We start from the raw sequence: 22,487 nt of genomic DNA, 5'->3' as shown, positions 1-22,487 counted from the left end.
GCTCCTCCCAATTGTCATACAACCCATGCATATATTTCATGGTTAGCACCTTAATTTATGTTTCTCTGTCATTCCATGCGGTCTACTGTTAAATCCGAATGTAACAATTCAGCTGTTGTAACCTAATTTATGTTTCTCTGTCATGCCATGCGGTCTACTGTTTAATCCAAATGTAACATTCAGCTGTTGTAACCTAATTTATGTTTCTCTGTCATTCCATGCGGTCTACTGTTAAATCCGAATGTAACAATTCAGCTGTTGTAACCTAATTTATGTTTCTCTGTCATTCCATGCGGTCTACTGTTAAATCCGAATGTAACAATTCAGCTGTTGTAATCTAATTTATGTTTCTGACATTCCATGCGGTCTACTGTTTATGTTTCTGTAACAATTCAGCTGTTGTAACCTAATTTATGTTTCTCTGTCATTCCATGCGGTCTACTGTTAAATCCGAATGTAACAATTCAGCTGTTGTAACCTAACGGTCTACTGTTAAATCCTAATGTAAACAATTCAGCTGTTGTAACTTAACTCTGGTGGTGAATTAATGAGTGTCGGACAAAACATCCCCGGGGTAAAAGATCCCGGACAAAACATCCCGTTTTCTCGATATTTTTGTAAAACTCGACGCAGATCTCACTTGATTCCTGGTTCCCAATGAAGCTCGCCAATAGGATCTTCGGGGACCAGATTGCTCGTCCGTTCAGTTCTTTTATTGTATCCAGCAAAGCAGTTTGTTAGGGAATTGTACATCTTAAAGCTGGCCCATACGCGTGTTTACACACGCACGCACGCACACACACACACACACACACACACACACACACACACACACACACACACACATACACACACACACACACACACACACACACACACACACAGTCGTGGACACAAGCACATGCACGAAGGCAGTCATACACACAATCACAAAGAGGACCACACACACATACAAACATACGTGCATACTAACATACGTACGTACATACATACGTGTATACATATACGTACATACATACGTACATACAAACATACATACATACATACAAACATACGTACGTACATACATACGTATATACATACAAACATACGTACGTACATATATACATACGTACATATATACGTATATACATACAAATATACATACATACGTGTATACATACATACATGCATACACACAGAGACAAAATTTCCTCATTGTCCTCTTCGCTTTGGCGTATTTGCAGCAGATTTTTTTTTTCTTTTTTTTTTTTCTTTTTTTTTTTACTCATCCTCCAGGTGGTTCCAGCGTTGTCCCAAGATTGTGGGGCTTCGGTCTAATTCCTCCAATTTGCCTTTTAGCCGAGGGAAAATAAGAGCCTCGACCTTTCACTAGGCGGCGTTCTGGAACACGTGGGGGCAAGATCTAGATCACAGGGTGTGTTGCCTTGGAGGGTATATCTGGGGCAAGGTCCTAGTATAGACACATGATGTAGGGTAAATCTTAATGTGGTATACGGTACTTATACTCTATACATAGCAAACTGTACGTGTTTAGTGTAATTCTAATTTTCGTCTCATTTTTATATATTTTTTGTGTAATTTTTCTATCAAAAATTGTGATTTGTAATTTATTTATTTATTTATCTATTATTTTTGCTGTGGTATTTTTTTTTAGCTATAATTTTTTCTTGCTAGACGGCTAGAAGAAATTTATCGGTAGCCTCGTACATTCTTTCGAAGAGCTGACTCGTTATACTGTCATTTCTTCTATCATTTGTCATATATATATATATATATATATATATATATATATATATACACGCACGCACATACACGCACGCACATACACGCACACACACATATATATATATATATTAATTTATATTAATTTGTCTTTTTGTTTACGTGATTTTGTCAATATTTGCTAATCTAAATTTATTTGTCCATTTGTGTTAATTTGTTTATTCATCTATGGTTAATAAATTATTTTTGTATCATTCATGTTTATTCATGATTACTAATCTATGTATGTTTATTAATTTATCTGTTTTATCTATTAATTTATGTTTATTATTTTATTCATGTTTATTGATCTATCTGTGCTTATTTATGTTAATCTGTTTTCTACTTAATGAACCAAAAATAATAAATAATTTGTCAATGATTCATTCCTAATTTGATTTATTTTCCACATTTGCAAGAATTACCATATGACTGATGTCTAAATCCTTTAACCGCAGAAATTCGAAAAGGATACAAGAACGAACCATTTCCTACGCAGGATTCGAACCCGCGCGGCCTCGGCGTCCTGTACATGGGCATAGCGCGTTAAATACCGGACCATCACAACCCCAGCGTGAGTAGATGATTGTAAATTTGGCTTGTTATGATTGTAATTTGGTTGATTATTCTGTATATGGATGTTTGCATAGTGTTCCGGCTCGCCAGATTTAACTAAAGGTATTTCGTTGTGTATTTAATGTATTTTCGGATTCATTAGTGTATTTGTAATTAAAGCGATTTTTGTGTGTGACAGCAATGATAAACTGCTATTGTTGTTAATATGTAATTATCATCGTCATCGGTATAATTATTATTGTTATTACTGTTCTTATTACTGTTGTTGCTGTTATTATTGTTATTATTATTATTATTATTGTTGTTTCGTTGTTGTTGTTGTTGTTGTTGTATCATTATTGCTGAGTAAGATGCTTGTTATATTTAGAAACTTGTGCGTGTATTTCAATAGTGGTATAGGTTGTGTATGCATGTACGCATGCATGTATGTATATATGTATGCATGTACGCATGCATGTATGTATATATGTATGCATGTACGCATGCATGTATGTATATATGTATGCATGTACGCATGCATGTATGTATATATGTATGCATGTATGTGAGTACCAATGGCCTCAACCCCCTTATAGGGTGTCTAGCGAAGTGAAAGCAGATAACCACACCAAAGGACTCACGTACAGTTCGTGGAATGAAGCCTCCCCCCACACGAATGCACACGAACGCACACACACACGCACACGCACACACACACACATACACACACACACACACACACACACACACACACACACACACACACACACACACACTCACTCACTCGCAAACACCCTACAAGAATTTAAGAACAAACTTGTTCTTGCGAGATACAAAAACAGGTGACCACGAGCATAGCTCCCCTTCCTGTAAAATACAACTAGGTAAACACACACACACACACACACACACACACACACACACACACACACACACACACACACACACACACACGCATACACAGAGACACCCTCACCCGTCACACTGCATCGGTACTAAATGAGATAATTTTGTGACTGGGTCCTTTGCTGAATTGCTGTTAGGGTCCTTTGCGGTTAGACCCGAGGTACCGGGGAACAACCCCACGTACCCTCGACCACCCCGTGACCCTTATCCTCTCAAATTCCCTGGTCGTCCTTCAGGTCTCCGGCGAGGACAAACGTCCACCTCACGCAAGTCCTGTCTTGTGTCTCCCTTTGGACCCTCGAACCTGACCGGGGCGGACCTCACACACCTCTGTCAATATGTCCCGGGATAAGTCGACCAAATTGCTGTGCCAAATGGCAGACTTCCTTCGGGCACGCTCGAAATCCACTCTGGCTTCTTCTATGTGGCGTTGTTTGCTCGCTTTAGTGAATTAGGATGATGATATATTATACATTTCGTTATCTCTTTGCTTTTAGACCTGTTTGTGTCATGTCGAGTTAGGGTTGATTGAGGTGAGTTCAGTTTGATTGGATTAGGTTAGGTTTAGATAAGTATTACTGAAGGTTAGGTTAGCTTTGATTTCCTCATCTCATCCCTGTCTTTAGACATGTTTGTGGTACATCGAGGATAGTTTAGATTGGGTTGAGTTCAGTTTCATTAGCTTAGGTTAAGATAGGTATTACTAAAGATTAAGTTATATTAAGATACGTATTACCAAAGGTGAGGTTAGGTTAAGATAAGTATTACTACAGGGTAGGTTAGACTAGACTAGGATAAGTATTGCCTGATAAGGATTCCATTCGATGAATTAAGACAGATTGAGTAAAGTTAGATTAGAATAAGTATTGTTAAACATTGAATAGGATATTTTGAATACCATCACAGATTCCACAAAATTGATCTGCATAGCGAAATCGCTATCTTCATCATCTGTAATTCGACTTCATAGCCAGTACGAGAAAGCATGGGAGCTGTATGTGAAATAGACGATTCCTTACGCCTAATGTAAAATTCCTTCTGTGAAAGGCTTCAGGTATGCGCGTCTTCTTTGATACTGAGGTCCCCAGTATGGAAATAATGATTGTTGTTGTTGTTGTTGTCGTTGGTTGTTGTTGTTGTTGTTATCGTCATTATTTTTATCTTTATTTGTCTTTATTTTTGTTATTCATTGTAATTTTTATCAATAGTATTGTTATTATTATTGTTATTATTATTATTTATATCTTATTTTTCTATTTATTTGTTTGCGTACTATGGAAGAAAAATGTTGATATGATTGCAATAGTGTCGCCACCAGTGACGGTAATAATACCTGGGACAGAAGAACATGAGAATGGAATGGACTGCAAGAGACCATAAGTCCTAAACCAGGCAGTTCCATGTCCCCTACCCTCTTTCCTCCCTATCCATAAAGGATTACAAAGGCGAAGCATGCCGACAGGAGACTTTTGGGTCCATAACTAGGTCGCATGCGGAAAAATGTTAGATAAGATAAATATTTATAATAAATAATAATAATAAACAGATAAATAATGATAAACAATAATAAATAAGTGATAACAAACAAACAAAATGAAATAGATGGCAGGTATTACATCATTTTGATTAGGTGTTTACCTAAATCAGTGGCTATTATTATTATTATTTTTTTCTGCGACCCAAAATCCTGTTCAAATCGACCGTGGAGACCCTTACCTTCATAAACACTAAAAGGCAAGAGTAGACCTTGTTATTTCTTTACCTCAATTAAATCGTCCATGTCTAATTGTCTTTGATAATAATGACTTTTGAATTCTACAGGCAGGATTAATACTCTGATAATGTTTTCAGTTGGAATATTGGGAAAATAAAAAGTCCACAAATTCTTGGTGACCCAAGGCAAGAATAGACCTTGGTATTTTTTCGCCTCAATTAAATCGTCTAAGTCTCAATATTTTGTTTAACCTTTGATAATAATGACTTATGAATTCTATAAGAAAGATTCATACTTTGATAATGTTTTCAATAGGAATATTGGGAAAATAATAAGTTCACAAATCCTTTGGGGTTTTTTTCCGCCTGGGTATTGTCAAGGTGGGGCTTTTTTCCGTCAGAGAATTTCCTAAGTGGGGCTTTTTCCTAGGCATTTTTGGGGTTTTTTTCCGGTGGGGCTTTCTTCTGAACCCCCAAGAATAGACTTTGGTAGTTTTTTTTTCGTCTCAATTAAATCGTCTATGTCTCAGTGTTCTGCTTAACCTTTGATAACAATGACTTAGGAATTCTACAATCAGGATTAATACTCTGATAATGTTTCCACTGGAAATATTGGGAAAATAATAAGTCCACAAATCCTTGGTGACCCAATTTTGGGTCACGACCCAAGGGTTAAGAACCACTTATTTAAATGCATTTCAACACTTCGAACTCTACTACAACTTACTGCCACTGCGGGAACACGGTTGGCGAAGTTGTTACTACCCACTTCCAAATTAAATTTACTTAAATCTACGTTATCTAACTTTCTCTAAAAACAAACAAGAACAGAGAATAAAGAAGTACGAAGGGACAGTTAAATCTGACACACAATCAAACTATATAAATAGAAAAACAAACAAACATTGCATTTCTATAACTAATGTAATACAGGCTCAGGACTCCTTCCCATAAATGTTCTTTCATTAATATGAAGGGAAGTTTGTTTACAATTCTGACGTCATCGATGGCAATGATAATACATAATTTCTGCAGTAGAGTTCATATACAACCATAACAGTGGTGTGAGTAACTGACATGAAATGACCTTAAGAAATAAAACAAAAATATTCCAGGTACAAAGCTTTCACACGAATAGTTAATGGAACACAGGTTCAGAATATTGCTCTCATTAATTTACTTTGATTAATAGGAAGGGGACTTAATTTATAATACAGAACACATCTCATTTTCTTTGCAAATTAGTAAAAGGTTCTTATAATGGACGGAATAGGAAAGCGTGGTATGTGGCTGACAGGAAAGAGGTGACCGCTTTGAAGTTAAGTGAGGAGGATTATTCACGTGGATGACCTGACCCGACCTGGATTTTTACCACTGGGGAGGCTAAATGAATATAAATCGCCCATCACAAGGCATGGTCCAGGTCCCATTAGCCCCTCAAAGTGGCAACATATCTTAAAGACTCGTTTCTGGCAAAGGACACGGGAGGTGGGGTAGAGGAGAAGGGGTACGGACATTTGCTCACAAGATCACGGACATTTGCTCACAAGATCACGGACATTTGCTCACAAGATCACGGACATTTGCTCACAAGATCGTTAGTTTCATGGGCTGCAATTACTCCGTCCATTTGTTTAAACACATGTTTTGTTAGGTTAGATTAAACAAGCTGGTTAGATTAAGCAAGCTGGGTTAAGCCAGGTTAGGTGGGAGTACGAGAAATTGCTTAGCGGACAATTACTTCATATTTATAACCCAGGCGTGGTTAAGTTAGGTTAGGTTGGTTAACATAGCTTAGTTTGATTTAGGTTAAGCTAAGTGGATTGGACTGAGTTAGGTTAGTTGGGTTAAAGGCTTGGCGTCACTTTGTTGAATAGAATAAGCGAGTTGGGTTAAGTCAGGTTAGGTGGGGGTAAGGAAAATTGCTTATCGGACAGTTACTCCGTATTTCTAACACAGGCTTTGTTGAATTAGGTTAGGTGGGTTAACATAGCTTAGTTTGATTTAGGTTAGGCTATGTGGTTTAAGTTAAGGTTAGTTGGGTTAAAAAAGTGACATCACAGTGTTGAATAGATTAATTACTAACACCTACATAAATATCACGTCCTTCTTGTAAAATATTCATCCATTTTTGGTCGAGATGCTCAAGGACATTTGAGACCCAGACCTATGTGGTTTAAGTTAGGTTTGTTGGGTTAAAATTTGACATCACAGTGTTGAATAGATTAATTACTAACACCTACATAGATGCTCAAGGACATTTGAGACCCAGACCTCGGGATTCCAGACCACCTCCAGTGTAACAAGTGGTTTCTTGATGAATTTTTCTGTCACGCTGCTGCTTCCTCTGTTCTAAGTTGCGGGAATGATGTGTTATGTCCAGTACTTTCAAGGACTGTAAAAGGTCTATCCAGATGAATAGTTGTTTCCACGGTACACTTGCGCAAACGCATGTATTTCTTGCCTGTGCGTGCTCGCACTTGTCCCCCCACGCCGCGCGCGCGCACACACACACACACACACACACACACACACACACACACACACACACACACACACACACACACACACACACACACACACACACACACACATCTATGTGTGTCAAATGTTTTTTTTTAGAAAAAAGAAATAAGATAAGTAAAGATAAGAGGTGCAAGACTAGACTATATGACTTGGATAGGAGACATGGGCTTTAATCAGTCATAATGACTCTCTTTCTCTCAGACAGACAGACAGACAGACAGAGAGGGAGGGAGTGGAAGGAGAGACAAAAGGAGGGAGAGATACACAAACAGAGAGACAGACAAACATAAACAAATACAAAGAACAGAGACATGAGACAGACATAAGAGATACAAACAAGATACAAGAAACCAGGCACAGAGCAGAGACATGAAACAGACATAAGAGATACAAACAAGATTCAAGAAACCAGGCACAGGTACAGGCAAAATGCAAGAAAGTAGATACAGAGAGTAATACACACACACACAGAGACTAAGACAAAGACACCGAGTCCTTTGCATCACAACTAAACCCGACACCCAAGACTGGCGACATCGATGCTTCAAGAAAAGCCACCGCGCGAAACTCTCCTCTTTCCCCCTTCGACCGTGACAGCCACCAACCCGTCTGGAACGTGAGCAACCGCAAAGGAAGAGTCTGGTAAGGCAAGGAGATAACCGTGAGACGCGTAGGTAATCCGGAAGGAGGGTTGGTATTATGGTATTCGTGAGGTATGTGGGGGCAAATGAATGGTTACAGAGGAATTTCGATAATGAAGTAATGGGAAGGTCTTTGACAGGTTAAGGCAGGGTCATGGGTAGAAAGGGTAGAACTCTAAACACAGGTATTGGTAAGTGATGAGGTTTTGGTGATGGAATTGACGACAAAATGAGAAATGGACCCGGAGAACTTAATAGAAAGAGAGAGAGAGAGAGAGATAAATAATCAATAAATAGATAAAATAGAATAAACAAAAATAATAAAACAGATAAATAGAAAATAATAAATAAATGAATTAATAGATAAAAGGGAGGAGCGGAAATGCGTGTATCTAGGTAGAATAAACAAAAATAATAAAACGGAGATAAATAATCAATAAATAGATAAAATAGAATAAACAAAAATAATAAAACAGATAAATAGAAAATAATAAATAAACGAATTAATAGATAAAAGGGAGGAGCGGAAATGCGTGTATCTAGGTGGTCTGAATAAACAGACTATTAAGGACGACAGGTAGAGAAGAGAAACGGACAGACCTCCTAGACCTGCTGGAAGTCGACCAGACACAGGACCTGAAGAGGACCTGAAGTGGCAGGTCAGTCAAGCCGAGGGTTAAGACAGATAAACACCAAGGGACGATTTGGTAGATAAATGTTGGGAAAGTACGCACGGCCTCTACAATGATGGTCACCAGTTCCCAGTTATCTCATCAGCTAGGTTAACAACTAGAACAGCTGCCCAGGTTGTAACACTTCACCCCATACCATACAACACATAATGGAAGACTGCATTATACACAATCATGCACGCAAACAACACAGCATATACTCTATAAAGGATTTGGGGGAAAACCCATTTTCGGCTGTAGCATTCCGTGAGGAGACGGGACTGCTCGGACAGACAGTCTAGGGAACGACAACAACAACTAGTTCTACCAAGGAGCTATAAAATAAGGAGCTTCTCAGGAAGTAATTTGCTGTATCTGGGGGACGGGGAACACCTTTGTCCTATATGCTTGACTAGCCAGGGTGTGATGAGGTGGTATCTCACGAACTAGGTTAACTATTAGTTTTGCCAAGGAGGTAAAAACTTATCAGGAGGTAATTGGCTGTATCTGGGGGACGGACACCACCTTTGCCCTATATGCTTGACTAGCCAAGATGTGATGAGGTGGTATCTCACGAACTAGGTTAACTATTAGTTTTGCCAAAGAGGTATAAACTAAGGAGCTTATAAGGAGGTAATTGGCTGAAGCTGGGGAACGGGTACCACCTTTGCCCTATATGCTTGACTAGCCAGGATGTGGTTAAGTAGTAATAATTATTAGGGATTAAATGCAGAATAGAGATGGAGTGAAATTGCGTCAACTGGATTCCAAGGGCTGTGTGTTACAAAGGATTACAAAGGCGTAGCATGCCGACAGGAGACCTTTTGGTCCATATCTAGGTCGGATGCGAAAAAGAAAATCATAATAATAATAAAATAATAAATAAAAACTATAATAATGTAAATAGATAAAATACATAAATGCATAGGTATAGTTAAATAATAAACAAGTAAATAGTAAATAATAATAAATTGACATATAACTAATAATAAATGAAAATCAGATAGACAAATGATAACAAAAACAAATAATATAAGATAAATTATAATCATTACAGGGCTCGTCGTTGGGTTGAGGTTGAGGTTGAGGGATGGTGTTAGGGGGTGGGATGGGGGTGGACTCTCGGTACTGGGTGGTCAATACCCCCCACCCCCCACTTTCCAAAATGTGACCATAACAATACTTTGAAAGCTCGCAACAAATCGCGGACATAGTTTGCGAACTTTGCATTTAGCGAGTCTAGTGGCGCCAGTGATAGCCACAAGTCAAGAGTAGTTAATGAGTGGAATAAACTTAGTGGTCATGTAGCGAACGTTGAAACACCTGGTACAGATAACACTATGGGTAGGGATGACTGGTGGTAATGGACATGGAAGTGCTTAGTGTAGGCCATATGGTCTCTCGCAGCCTCCTTCATTCTTATGTTCTAGCGAACGATTAAATAATTTCATGGATAGGGATGACATATGGAAAGGGACAGGGAACTACCTAGTGTAGGCCTTGCAGTCTTCTTTATTCTTATGTTCTTATATTCTTGTGTTCTTATTTTCAAGTGAAAGCTGAAAACAATGGTTGAGATGTTTAGATAACTTTATGGATAGAGATGGCAGGTGGTAAGGGACATAGAACTACCAGGTGTAGGTCTTATGGTCTCTTGCAGTCTCCTTCATTCTTACGTTCTTCGACCTCGGAGAAGAACGGAGTTCGAGAGAAGAGGCGAGGTAATAAGGGACATAGAACTACCAGGTGTAGACCTTATGGCCTCTTGCAGTCTCCTTCATTCTTACGTTCTTCGACCTCGGAGAAGAACGGAGTTCGAGAGAAGAGGCGAGGTAATAAGGGACATAGAACTACCAGGTGTAGACCTTATGGCCTCTTGCAGTCTCCTTCATTCTTACGTTCTTCGACTTCGGAGAAGAACGGAGTTCGAGAGAAGAGGCGAAGGGTTCTCCCTGAAGAGGACCCCTCGTAGGCCACAAAGACTGGAAGATCGCCGAAGAGGAGGCGGAGGGCGCCGAAGAAGGGTCCCAGAAGACCCTCGAGGTTATGGGGACCTTCAGGTTATGGACGTGTAAAACCTGGAGGGTTGGAGGAGCGGGGAGACCTTCAGGAAAGGTGTTATATGCGGCGTGTCTAATTTACTGTATATTTAAATTTTACGGGCCTTCACCCGAGGAGGAAATGTGTTCGTAAAGAAGAAAAAATCTTCGTCACCCGAGGAGGAACTGTCTTTGCTTCCCCCTCTCCCTCAAAAAAAAAAAAAAAAAAAAACGAAACGAAAAAGAGAAAGAGAAAGAACTGCATCAGGTGGTGGTTCGGTGCGTGTGATGCTGTCACCTTTACCCGGTGTGGTTAGATAGCCAGGACAAAATGGCAAAAACTTGCAGGAGGAGGCGTTCAGGTGTATGCCGCATTATTTATTTATTTATTTTTATTAACTTCTATGCAATCTGGGTAGGAGAGGTTTTTATTTCATAAAATTGTGATGGTCAATTTTGTTACGATAACTTCTGTTTTGTTTATTTATTGATTTATCTATCTGTTTATTTCCATTTTCTATCGTTCATCCACTTCAGATTTGCCAGCAATAACTTGTTTTATTTAATTTGTTACTGATTCATCTATTTATCTATATTCATTCATTTTATATCTTACCTTTATTCATTTGTTTATATATTTCTATTTATTTATTATTTATTAATTTGTTTACTTATTCATTTTTTGTTTATTCATTTATTTATTTATTATCTTTTTTTGTGTTTCTGTACTTTTTTATGCAAACCAGAGACACTATGGACCGTGGTTTGTAGTTATGTAATTGAATATAGAAATGCGTACTGTACACCCGGATTCTAAATTTCGTAGAGAAATTCACAAAATATTTATGGTGCCAAACAAATATAGATCCTATTTTTCACCAAAGTAGAGGTCCTATTCTTCTCCAAAATATATAGATCCTATTTTTCGCCAAAAATAGAAGTCCTATTCTTTGCCAAAAATGGAGGTCTTACCTATTTTTCGCCAAAAAATAGAGATCCTAGTCTATGCCAAAATAGACATCCTATTCTTCGTCAAAATAGATATTCTATTCTTCGCCAAAATACATCAATCGTATTCTTGCAAATAATATAGATCCTATTGTTCGCCAAAAGATCAACTTTCTACAAAAAAATAATCCTGCGTGAATCTGTAATTATTTCTCTATATTATCATTACTGTAGATTAATCTTCAATCACAAAATAATGCTTTAGTGTTAATAACTCTAGACTCCATAAAATAGAGACTGTATACAGTTTAGGGAAGGATAATTGAAATAAAAGCTAACGAGCATTTATTTATCTATTTATTCATTTATTATTTATTTATTTATCTAGTCCAGATCCTTCTACCTCAATATAATGCTACGTGACTGGGCCGTAGGGGTGTCACCGGAGGTCCTAAAATAGTGGTTATGTAAAACTGGTACCTTGTACGGGGGCGAATAGATGAGGTGGTTGAGCCAGTCAGCACAAGTAACTGTTAGATGAAGGCTAGCAACTACAGAGTGCCAACGTTGTAGTGTTCTGGTGGTGGTGGTGGAGATGCTGGTGGTGGAGATGGTGGTGGTGGTGATAGTAGTGGTTCCCTAATGGTGAGTATTATACGCACTTGAGGGAGATTAATTGTAATGTTGTATTTGATGGAGGCGATTAAATAGTGGTTGTGGTTATTGGTGTGGGTGGTGGTAGAGGTGGTGCGGTTGGTTGTAGTGTGGTGGTTGCTGGTGGTAGAGGTGTGATTGGTTGCGTTGATAGTAGATGGTGATGGTGGTGATAGTAGATGGTGATGGTGGTGATAGTAGATGGTGATGGTGGTGATAGTAGAAATGGTGGTGTGGTTTGTGGTGGTGTGGTTTGTGGTGGTGTGGTTGGTGGAGGTAGTGGTTGTTGGTTGTGGTGTGGTTGATGAAGGTAGATGTAAAAGTGGTACGGATGGTGAGGTTTGTGGTTGTGGTCATATGGTTGGCGAAGACAGTTGTTAAATTGATGGAGGTAGGAGGTGGTGGGTAGAGATCCTATGTACTGATACTGGCGATGACGTCGTGAGTCTACAGGTAGTGACGTAGGCAATACCTGTGGGTTTCGGATATGGTCACAATAGTGACAAATATCGGACATTTGGTCCTCAAACGTTGACCGGTAAGTTCGTTAACCCACGGTCCACGGTCCACGGCCGTGAACGTCTGGTCTGAAGACTACGACCCCCCGACGCTTAGACCACAGACCTCCTGCAGGGTGGGTATTTGGTGTACAAACCATTTCCCCCCAAATACCCTGGAGTTCACTCTAATACACAAGGGAACGAGATGTATCAACATAAATATACACGAATTCTGCATTCTATCGTATACAAACCCTCTCTTTGTCCATATCTTATTAGTTTATTAACTATAACATTAATCTAATTTCGGAAAATTATTAAAAAGATAAGTTTAAAAAGTTGTGACACGACATGGTGTAGAATAGTACAAGGTATCATCTTTGTTTTGTAAATTAAGTTAAAGAAAAAATTACAATGTTGAATAAGCCAGGCAACATAACAAAACCCTTATAAATGATGAGAGCTGTGACGCAACGTATTCTAGAATGGTATATAGTAGATCGTCTTTGTTCTAAAAATTATGTTACATACATATCACAATGTTGAACAATTCGGGTAACATAACGCAACCCTTATAAATGACAAAAATCACGACACAACATATTCCAGAACGGTATAAGTACATTATCTTTGTTCTACGAATTATGTTACATACATATCACAATGTTGAACAATTCGGGCAACATAACACAACCCTTATAAATGACAAAAATTATGACACAACATATTCCAGAACGGTATAAGTACATTATCTTTGTTCTACAAATTATGTTACAGACATATCACAGTGTTGAACAACTCAAGCAACATAACCTAACTCTTGTAAAGGGCAAGGATGAAGTAAAGGAAAAGAGAAATATTCATCACTGTGCAGATGATTAGGGATCACTGCTCACGACCTCGGGATCTATTCACAGGTAGTGAGTGGTGAAGAGAAAGCTACCATGGAGACAGCAAAAGGGATTTATTTGTTTATACTTTTTTTTTTACTTTCACTTTTATTTGTTCGTTTATTTTCCTTCCTTCCTTCCTTTCTTCCCATTCTTTTCTCCTTCCTTCACTTTTCTTTTTTCGTTTCTTGTCCTTCCTTCCTTTCTTCCCATTCTTCTCTCCTTCCTTCACTTTTATTTGTTCGTTTTTTTACCTTCCTTCCCATTCTTCTCTCCTTCTTTCACTTTTATTTGTTTTTATTTTCCTTCCTTCCTTCCTTCCTTCCTTTCTTCCCATTCTTCTCTCCTTCCTCCCTTCCATTCCATCCTTCTCTCCTTTCCTTTTCTATTCTTTCCTTCCTTCCTCCTTTCTTCTTCTTTCCATCCTTTCATTTTTTATTTCTTTCTTTCATATAGATGATATACAGTATATCAATAATATAGGGGTCTGCTCAATAGACAAGTGGAAATGAATGAAATAATAGTGGAGAAACAGAATTAAGGTTTCGATTCTGTAACAAGACAGAAGCCAATCACTCACGAATGCTTCCATATTAAGTAGTACTAGTAAGAAAGAAACTTGTCATTCATAGCTCCTTCCACACCAGGTAGTACTATTAAGAAAGAAGCTAATCATTCATAAGTCCTTCCACGTCAGCTACCCGTAGTATTAGTGAGAAAGAAGCTAATCATTCATAAATCATATATCGAATAGTGCTAGTAAGAAAATAATCATTCAAGACGCCTTCCACATCAAGTACTCGTAGTATTAGTGAGAAATTTTTTTTATTCATAATTCCATCTATATCGAGTACGAGTAGTACTAGTAAGAAGGTAATCATTCATAACTACTTCCTTATCGAGTAATACTATTACTTTTATTCTGGCTGCTGCTAATCGATTTTATTTAGCTTAACTTCCTCAGCACGAGGTCCTAGTTCTGAACTGAATAAAATAACCTAATTTTAGCCAGAACAAAATATGTGAAGCTGTCAAAGAGGTCAAAGGGCTAATATTAAGTTAAATTGCTTTTAACGTTTCTTATGGTGTGATAATGTTTGGGAGTATTGATTGCATACTGTCAACACTTAGGGTATTTAGAAACACCCTTTTGGACCAGAGTATCTTATAATTGAAGAGAAGAATACTGGTCATCTTAAGTTCTACTATCTTTCCTTTATGTTACCATCCCGTTTATCTCTCCTTTATCACATCAAGACACACTTGGTTATGGCGAATGACATTTGGTTTATACAGCTAAGGGGGCGGATCCCTTATCGAAGTGGTGTCCCGGTAGATCAAAACCTTGAAGAAGAACCTCCTTTGATGAATGATACCATCTGCCAGGCACGGAAGGGGCGAAAGTGCGGGAGGAAGGGAGAGGAGGAGGAAGAAGAAGAAGAGGAAGAAGAAGAGGAAGAAGAAGAAGAGGAAGAAGAAGAAGAGGAAGAAGAAGAAGAGGGAGAGGAAGAAGAGGGAGAGGAAGAAGAAGAAGTGGAAGAAGAAGAAGAGGAAGAGGAAGGGAGGGGAGGAAGAAGAAGAAGAAGAGGAAGAGGAGGAGGAGGAGGAGAGGGGGGGAAGTCTCCGTTCCGTGCGGGGTGGGCAAGACCCCGAAAAACACCAAGGCGATCAAGCCAGCAGCGCGTGACGTCACAGGTACTTACTCATCCTTGCCTTAAGTACCGGTCGGTCGGTGGTGGGCCTTGACGTTGCCTCCTCGCCGAGTGTCAGCGTCAAGGAAAGCAACCTAACCACGAGCGGGACGGGCGGTGACGTCAGGGAAAGCTCCGTCACCGTGGCGGCCTCTATCACTTCGCCGAGGCCGCTGGCGACGTGAGCGGAAGGTTTATCAAAGCCACGATCGTTCCTCCGTCGCGGGCCTTTGTGGACCTGGAGGCCTGGAGGCGTTTGGGTCTGGGAAAGTCGGTGGCGAAGGTGGAAGAGACTTCGACGTCGGCGGTGACGACGACCGCGCCTGAGGTCACCTGTGAGAATGTTCTTGGGAGGTTCTGTATTTACGGTCGAAGTGGACCAACAGAATGGTCGGTGTGGGTCTCAAGTTCTCAGAGCCGCGGGGGTTGTCTCCCAGGTACTTGATTGCTTTGGGTTTTTGGGTCTTTTGTGCCCTCTTAAGGTGAGGTGGTAAAGAGACATAGCCGGGGGTCTCAGAAGCTACAAAGAACTTTTGGGTCGACGTTTTCTCGTTATTCTGGTTTTCGAACTTCGGATCTCGAGGCGAAGTGGGGGAAGATATTGTGTTTGAGGTGTCAGCGACTACAAACTTCTTGGTCGACATTTTTTTTTCTTTCAATTTTCTGGGTGTAGCGTTGGGAGCGTTCCCCGAGGGTGACTTGAGAACCAGGTACTAAGTAGGTTAGGTAGGTACATGGAAGGAGGGGTGGGTATAATTACTACGACGTTATCGTCGGAACAATGTCAGGTAATGGTGGATTCAATAGTCGCCCTCTTCGTCATCACTGTTTAGGCAAAACGTCAGATGATTTTATTCAGTGAGTGGCGGACCCTGGCCTGAGTAGATCAAGACCGCTTTAAGATAGTCGCCCTCTTCGTCATCACTGTTTGGGCAAAACGTCCGATGATTTTATTCAGTGAGGGGCGGACCCTGGCCTGAGTGGACCAAGACCGCTTTAAGACTGTGCTTAGCTGAATAAGATCAACCGACACTTACGAAGAGAAGAATCTTTTCTTATGTCGCTTCGTCCACCATGCGAACGAAATCATCTTACCTGAGCCAGAATAGAATATGTAAATTGCGTCACGTTTACATAAGAGGCCGTAAATTGCGTCACGTTTACATAAGAAAGGAGGAGGCTGCAAAAGACTTTAAGGCCTACACTAGGCAGTTCCATGTCCCTTACATTTCATCCTTATCCTTAGAGTTATCTAACCTTATCTTAAAACAACATGGATAATAAGTATTCCATTCGTTAGACACCTTATCCTTAGAGTTATCTAACCTTATCTTAAAACAACCGATTGTTTTAGAGCTTACTACATGGTTACTAACGGTAGTATTCTTAAAAAAAAACTTTCCTTATATAAATCCTTGGAAGGGAAGTATTTATATAAGGATTTTTTAAGAATACCACTAAAATTCTTACGATGGTATTCTTAAAAAAAATCCGTATATAAATATTTCCCTTCCAAGGAATTATATAAGGTTTATACAAGGAAATATTTTTTTTAGAATACCACCGTAAGTCTATTCTATTCCTTATGACAGTAAACCAGTTCTTGCCTATTTCCTTCTTAACCTAAGTTTATCTCTTGCCTATTTCCTACTTAACCTAAGTTTCTCTTGCCTATTTCCTTCTTAACCTAAGTTTATCCAATCTGAATCAACTACTTAACCTAAGTTTCTCTTGCCTATTTCCTTCTTAACCTAAGTTTCTCTTGCCTATTTCCTTCTTAACCTAAGTTTCTCTTGCCTATTTCCTTCTTAACCTAAGTTTCTCTTGCCTATTTCCTTCTTAAACTAAGTTTCTCTAGCATAAATCCTTCTTAACCTAAGTTTCTCTTGCCTATTTCCTACTTAACCTAAGTTTCTCTCGCCTATTTCCTTCTTAACCTAAGTTTCTCTTGCCTATTTCCTTCTTAACCTAAGTTTCTCTTGCCTATTTCCTTCTTAACCTAAGTTTCTCTTGCCTATTTCCTTCTTAACCTAAGTTTCTCTTGCCTATTTCCTTCTTAACCTAAGTTTATCCAATCTGAATCCATTACTACGAGTCCTGCCCTGCTGTCATAAAAGCGATAGATAACCATAGTCACCTTTAACGCGAGACTCGCTTCAGCCAGAACAAAATATGCAAAGAGGGCCATGTTAGGACATATATGAATGGAGCCGAAACGACCTGAGCAGACACATCCGCACACAGGGAGTAGACCTCTGGCGGTCGTATTGTTTGGTTGAGTATGATAAATCTGAAGATCCGCGGCAATAAATATTAGTCTAAGGCGAATGTTTATACTCGAGACTGTGAGGTATACCTTTCCACCCGCGGTTTCAATTGATATTAATCGTTGTGTTTGATCTATCGTGGTTAAGTCCTTGGCTTCAGAGGCGTAAATTAAACGCTTCGGTGCGAGGTGAGGCCAGATGACGATTCTGTTTAGATGAATAAGGGGGTGGGAATAGGTGGTGTCGGACATTTGGACCGGACATTTGAACCTGGTATTTGGACCTAGCCTTTCGACCGGACATTTGGACCTAGCCTTTCGACCGGACATTTGGACCTAGCCTTTCGACCGGGCATTTGGACCTAGCCTTTCGACCGGACATTTGGACCTAGCCTTTCGACCGGGCATTTGGACCTAGCCTTTCGACCGGACATTTGGACCTAGCCTTTCCACCGGACTTTTGGATCAGACCTTTGGACAGGACCATTCCGGATCCGGTATCACTGTCCTTATTAACTACTGCCTTTGTTTATCCGGGGCCGGCTCAGGAAGGCAGGCAGACCAGACCGGATCAGTCCCCCCCCCCCTCTCTCTCTCTCTCTCTCTCTCTCTCTCTCTCTCTCTCTCTCTCTCTCTCTCTCTCTCTCTCTCTCTTCTCTCTCTCTCTCTCTCTCTCTCTCTCTCTCTCTCTCTCTCTCTCTCTCTCTCTCTCTCTCTCTCTCTCTCTCTCTCTCTCTCTCTCTCACACACACACACACACGCACACACACACATTATGATTGCAAACTATTTGCAATTGAAAGAAAATATTGACCGCTTTTGCTTTCTACTTATCACCTTACATATCTTTTCATATGTAGTCCTTAATCCATTTTCCTTTACACCTTTATGGTCCAGAGTTACATGTTTTTATGCTTAAATCTCTTCATTTATTCTCTCAATGTCTCATTTTTGTTGACACCTTTATTGGCCAGAGTTACGCATGATTTTTCTTATGGTTGGAGGATAATCCCAATTGAAAGAAAAATGCTGTTCGCCTTTAAATCTTCCTTTCCTCCTTTTCCACTGCGCTCCTTAAATATCTCCCCTTGATAACCTCTACTGTATAACTCCACATCTTGATCTCCCTCCATGTATGACTCCACATCTTGATCTCTCTCCTTGCATACCACTTCTGTGACTCCACCTCTTGATCCACCCTCGTATACCACCTCTATGATTCCACCTCTGAATCCACATCTTGATCTCTCTCCATGTATACCACCTCTTGATCTCTTTCCTTGTATACCACCTCTATGACTCCACCTCTGAATCCACCTTTTGATCTCTCTCCATGTATACCACCTCTTGATCTCTTTCCTTGACTCTATGACTCCACCTCTTGATCTATTTCCTTGACTCTATGACTCCACCTCTTGATCTCTCTCTTTGTATACAACCTCCGTGACTCCTCTTGATCTCCCTCCTTGTATACCACCTCTATGATTCCACTTCTTGATCTCTCTCATTGTATACCACCTCTTAATACCTCTCCTTGTATACCACCTCTTGATCTCTCCCCCTTGTATACCACCACTTGATCTCTCTCCTTCTCTACCACCTCTTGATCTCCCTCCTTGTATACCACTTCTTGATCTCTCCCCCTTGTATGCCACCTCTTGATCTCCCTCCTTGTATACCACTTCTTGATCTCTCCCCCTTGTATACCACCTCTTGATCTCCCTCCTTGTACACCACTTCTTGATTTCTCCCCCTTGTATACCACCTCTTGATCTCTCTCCTTGTATACCACCTCTTAATTCCTCTCCTTGTATACCACTTCTTAATCTCTCTCCTTCTCTACCACCTCTTGATCTCCCTCCTTGTATACCACCTCTTAATTCCTCTCCTTGTATACCACTTCTTAATCTCTCTCCTTCTCTACCACCTCTTGATCTCCCTCCTTGTATACCACCTCCTGATCTCTCTCCTTGTATACCACCTCCTGATCTCTCTCCGCGTATACCACCTCTTGATCTCCCTCTTTGTATACCACCTCTTGATCTCCCTCTTTGTATACCACCTCTTGATCTCCCTCATTGTATACCACCTCTTGATCTCTCTCCGTGTATACCACCTCTTAATTCCTCTCCTTGTATGCCACTTCTTAATCTCTCTCCTTGTATATCAACTCTGCAACTCCACCTCTTAGGCGTAATATTATTCCCAAGGATAAAAGCGCTTGTTATCGGGTACAACACAGCCTAGTGTAGGCCTTATGGTCTCTTGCAGTCTCCTTCATTCTTATGTTCTTATATAACACACCCGAGGCCGAATTGATACCATTCTCCTGGCGGTGATGTTGGGCTGATACCAACCTTCAGGTGACGATACCAAACTCGGTGAGACAACGACCATAGTACCTCTGAGCCGAAGGGGTGTCATACTTTAATCCTTTCGAGGATCAGTGACGCACTTCGTTGTTATCGCCTCGAGGACTTTCAGATTTGGTAACTACGTTTTGTCACATTCACAATAAAAGAAGCTTATTGCTAGAGTTTATGATATGGAACGAAAATGTGTGAACAAAGGTAAATGTTATTATGTCTCGTCAGTTTAGTATTTTCCTCAACTGGATGGATTATATTGAGTTGAACAATTTCTTACCATCCCTCACGGGTTACTTAAGACCATCTCAAGGACCACATTTGGCTTCCGAGCTACGTTCGGCCTGCGGGCCACATTTAGCCGGCGGGCCACATTTGACCCGCGGACATTATTTAGCCCGCGGACCACATTCGGTCCGCGGAACAACTTTCAGCCCGCGGACCATATTTGGTCCGCGGAACAACTGTCAGCCCGCGGACCACTTTCGGTCCGCGGACAACATTCAGCCCGCGGACCACATTCGGTCCGCGGAACAACTTTCAGCCCGCGGACCACTTTCGGTCCGCGGACAACATTCAGCCCGCGTACAACATTCAGCCCACGGACCACATTCAGCCTGCGGCCATATTTGGCCCGCGGACCACATTGAACCCACGGACCACATTGAACCCGCGGACCACATTCAACCCGTAGACCACATTCAACCCTCGGGCCACATTCGGCCTGCGAACCCACATTTAGCCCAACTGACCATACGTTGACACCCCATGGTCTACGGGTTGAGACCCATTTCGCCACCAACGGGCCTCCCATTCTCCCGCCTTCCCCTTCGCGCCAAAGACCCATTTGGCAAATCAGAGGGGCCTATTCCCAGAGGAGGGCCAGTTGAGTGGGTCGTATTGTACCCAAATGGCCCACCTCTACCCGCCTTCCGTCAAGGGCCACCGGGCCCTTTCTCTCCTGGGAGGAGGACGGGACCATTTCCTCAGGGTGGTTGGATTAGCATGATCCGCTTTTAATTTAGCGAGTTCGTATACCTTCCTCCTATTGGATTAGAAGTCCCGGGTCGTTTTAATACATAAGAATATAAGAATCAAGGAGACTGCAAGAGACCATAAGGCCTACACTAGGACTTCCGTACTGCGTAACTGCGAGGCCAAGTTAAGGAACTTAGAAATAAGAAGACGGAAAAAAGTTAATTGCAAGTTAATAAGTTTACACTCTCCAGAAATAATATTTGCGAGGATAACACAATAAGAGGTCACCAGACGAATACATACTTCCCAGACACCCTCGCCCCCTCCTCACCTCCCTCCTCCACCTCGCCCCCCCCCCCCACTTGCCCCGCGCCCCTCAGCGCCCTCAATTCCTGACCACCGGTGCCCATTCCTACCCGGACGGCCATCGCTATCCCTAGACAAGACCCCAGAATTCGCTTTGACCGTCCCACTGGCCGCTAGACGGGACAAGAGGGCAAAACAGAGTCCATCATCTCCTCTTTCTCCTCCTCCTCCTCCTCCTCTTCCTCCTCCTCCTCCTCCTCCTCCTCCTCCTCCTCCTCCTCCTCTTCCTCCTCCTCCTCCTCCTCCTCCTCCTCCTCCTCGTCGTCGTCGTCGTTGTCGTCATACTTGTCATGTTTGTCATCATCATACTCGTCGTCGTCATCATCATCGTCGGAGAAAGAGGAGGAATAGGAGAAGGAGGAAGAGGGGGGAGGAGGAGGAGATGGCAGTGGCGGCTGCGGCGGCGGCGGCGGCCGGGACCGCGCGGGACGCCCCTGCGGCGGCGGCACACATACACACACACACACACACAATCCTCCCGACTCTATGTATTCATGAATGAGACCTCCCCCGTTTCGCCCCGGCCTCCAATTAACCGCCCCCCTCCCCGCCTTCACCTCCCTGTGACCTTCCCATCCTCTTCCTCCTCCTCCTCCTCTTCCTCCTCTTACTCCTCCCTCTCTTCCTTTTCCTCCTCCTCTCTCTCTCCTCTTGCTCCTCTCCCTCCTTTCCTTCTTCCTTATCTCCCTCCTCCTCCTCTCACTACTACTCCTCCTCTCCGTTCTCCTCTCTCTCCCTCCTCTTCTTTCTCTTCCTCCTCCTCTCCCTCCTCTTCCTTCTCTTACTCCTCTTCCTTCTGCCACTCTTCCTTTTCCTCCTCCTCTTCCTTCCACTCTTTCTTTGCTTTCTCTTTTTTCTCCACTTCTAACCTTTTCCTCCACTATTCCTTCTCCTTTTTCCTTCTCATCCTCTTCATCCCTTTCCTCCTCTTTTTCCTCCTGCTCATCCTCCTCTTCCTTCTCCTTCTTTTCATTACATTTTTCCCTATCCCCCTCCTCCTGATTCCATCTACT

The 22,487-nt window shown here is 41.3% G+C and overlaps 1 protein-coding gene across 1 annotated transcript in view; it reads left to right on the top strand.

Annotated features, from left to right (window-relative positions):
• Positions 1-22,487, top strand: part of LOC143040162 (uncharacterized) — a 250,044-nt gene that overhangs the window by 165,241 nt on the left and 62,316 nt on the right. The window contains exon 2 of the mRNA XM_076210830.1: positions 2,223-2,338. The gene's annotated coding sequence lies outside the window, so the exon portion shown is untranslated. The remainder of the gene's footprint in view (positions 1-2,222; positions 2,339-22,487) is intronic.

The sequence above is a fragment of the Oratosquilla oratoria genome, chromosome 28 (genome assembly GCF_046742065.1).
Source record: "Oratosquilla oratoria isolate Oo_2021 chromosome 28, ASM4674206v1, whole genome shotgun sequence".
NCBI classification, from domain to species: Eukaryota; Metazoa; Arthropoda; class Malacostraca; order Stomatopoda; family Squillidae; genus Oratosquilla; species Oratosquilla oratoria.
Note: the sequence above shows the minus strand (reverse complement) of the source record. Positions and strands in the feature narration are given on the sequence as shown.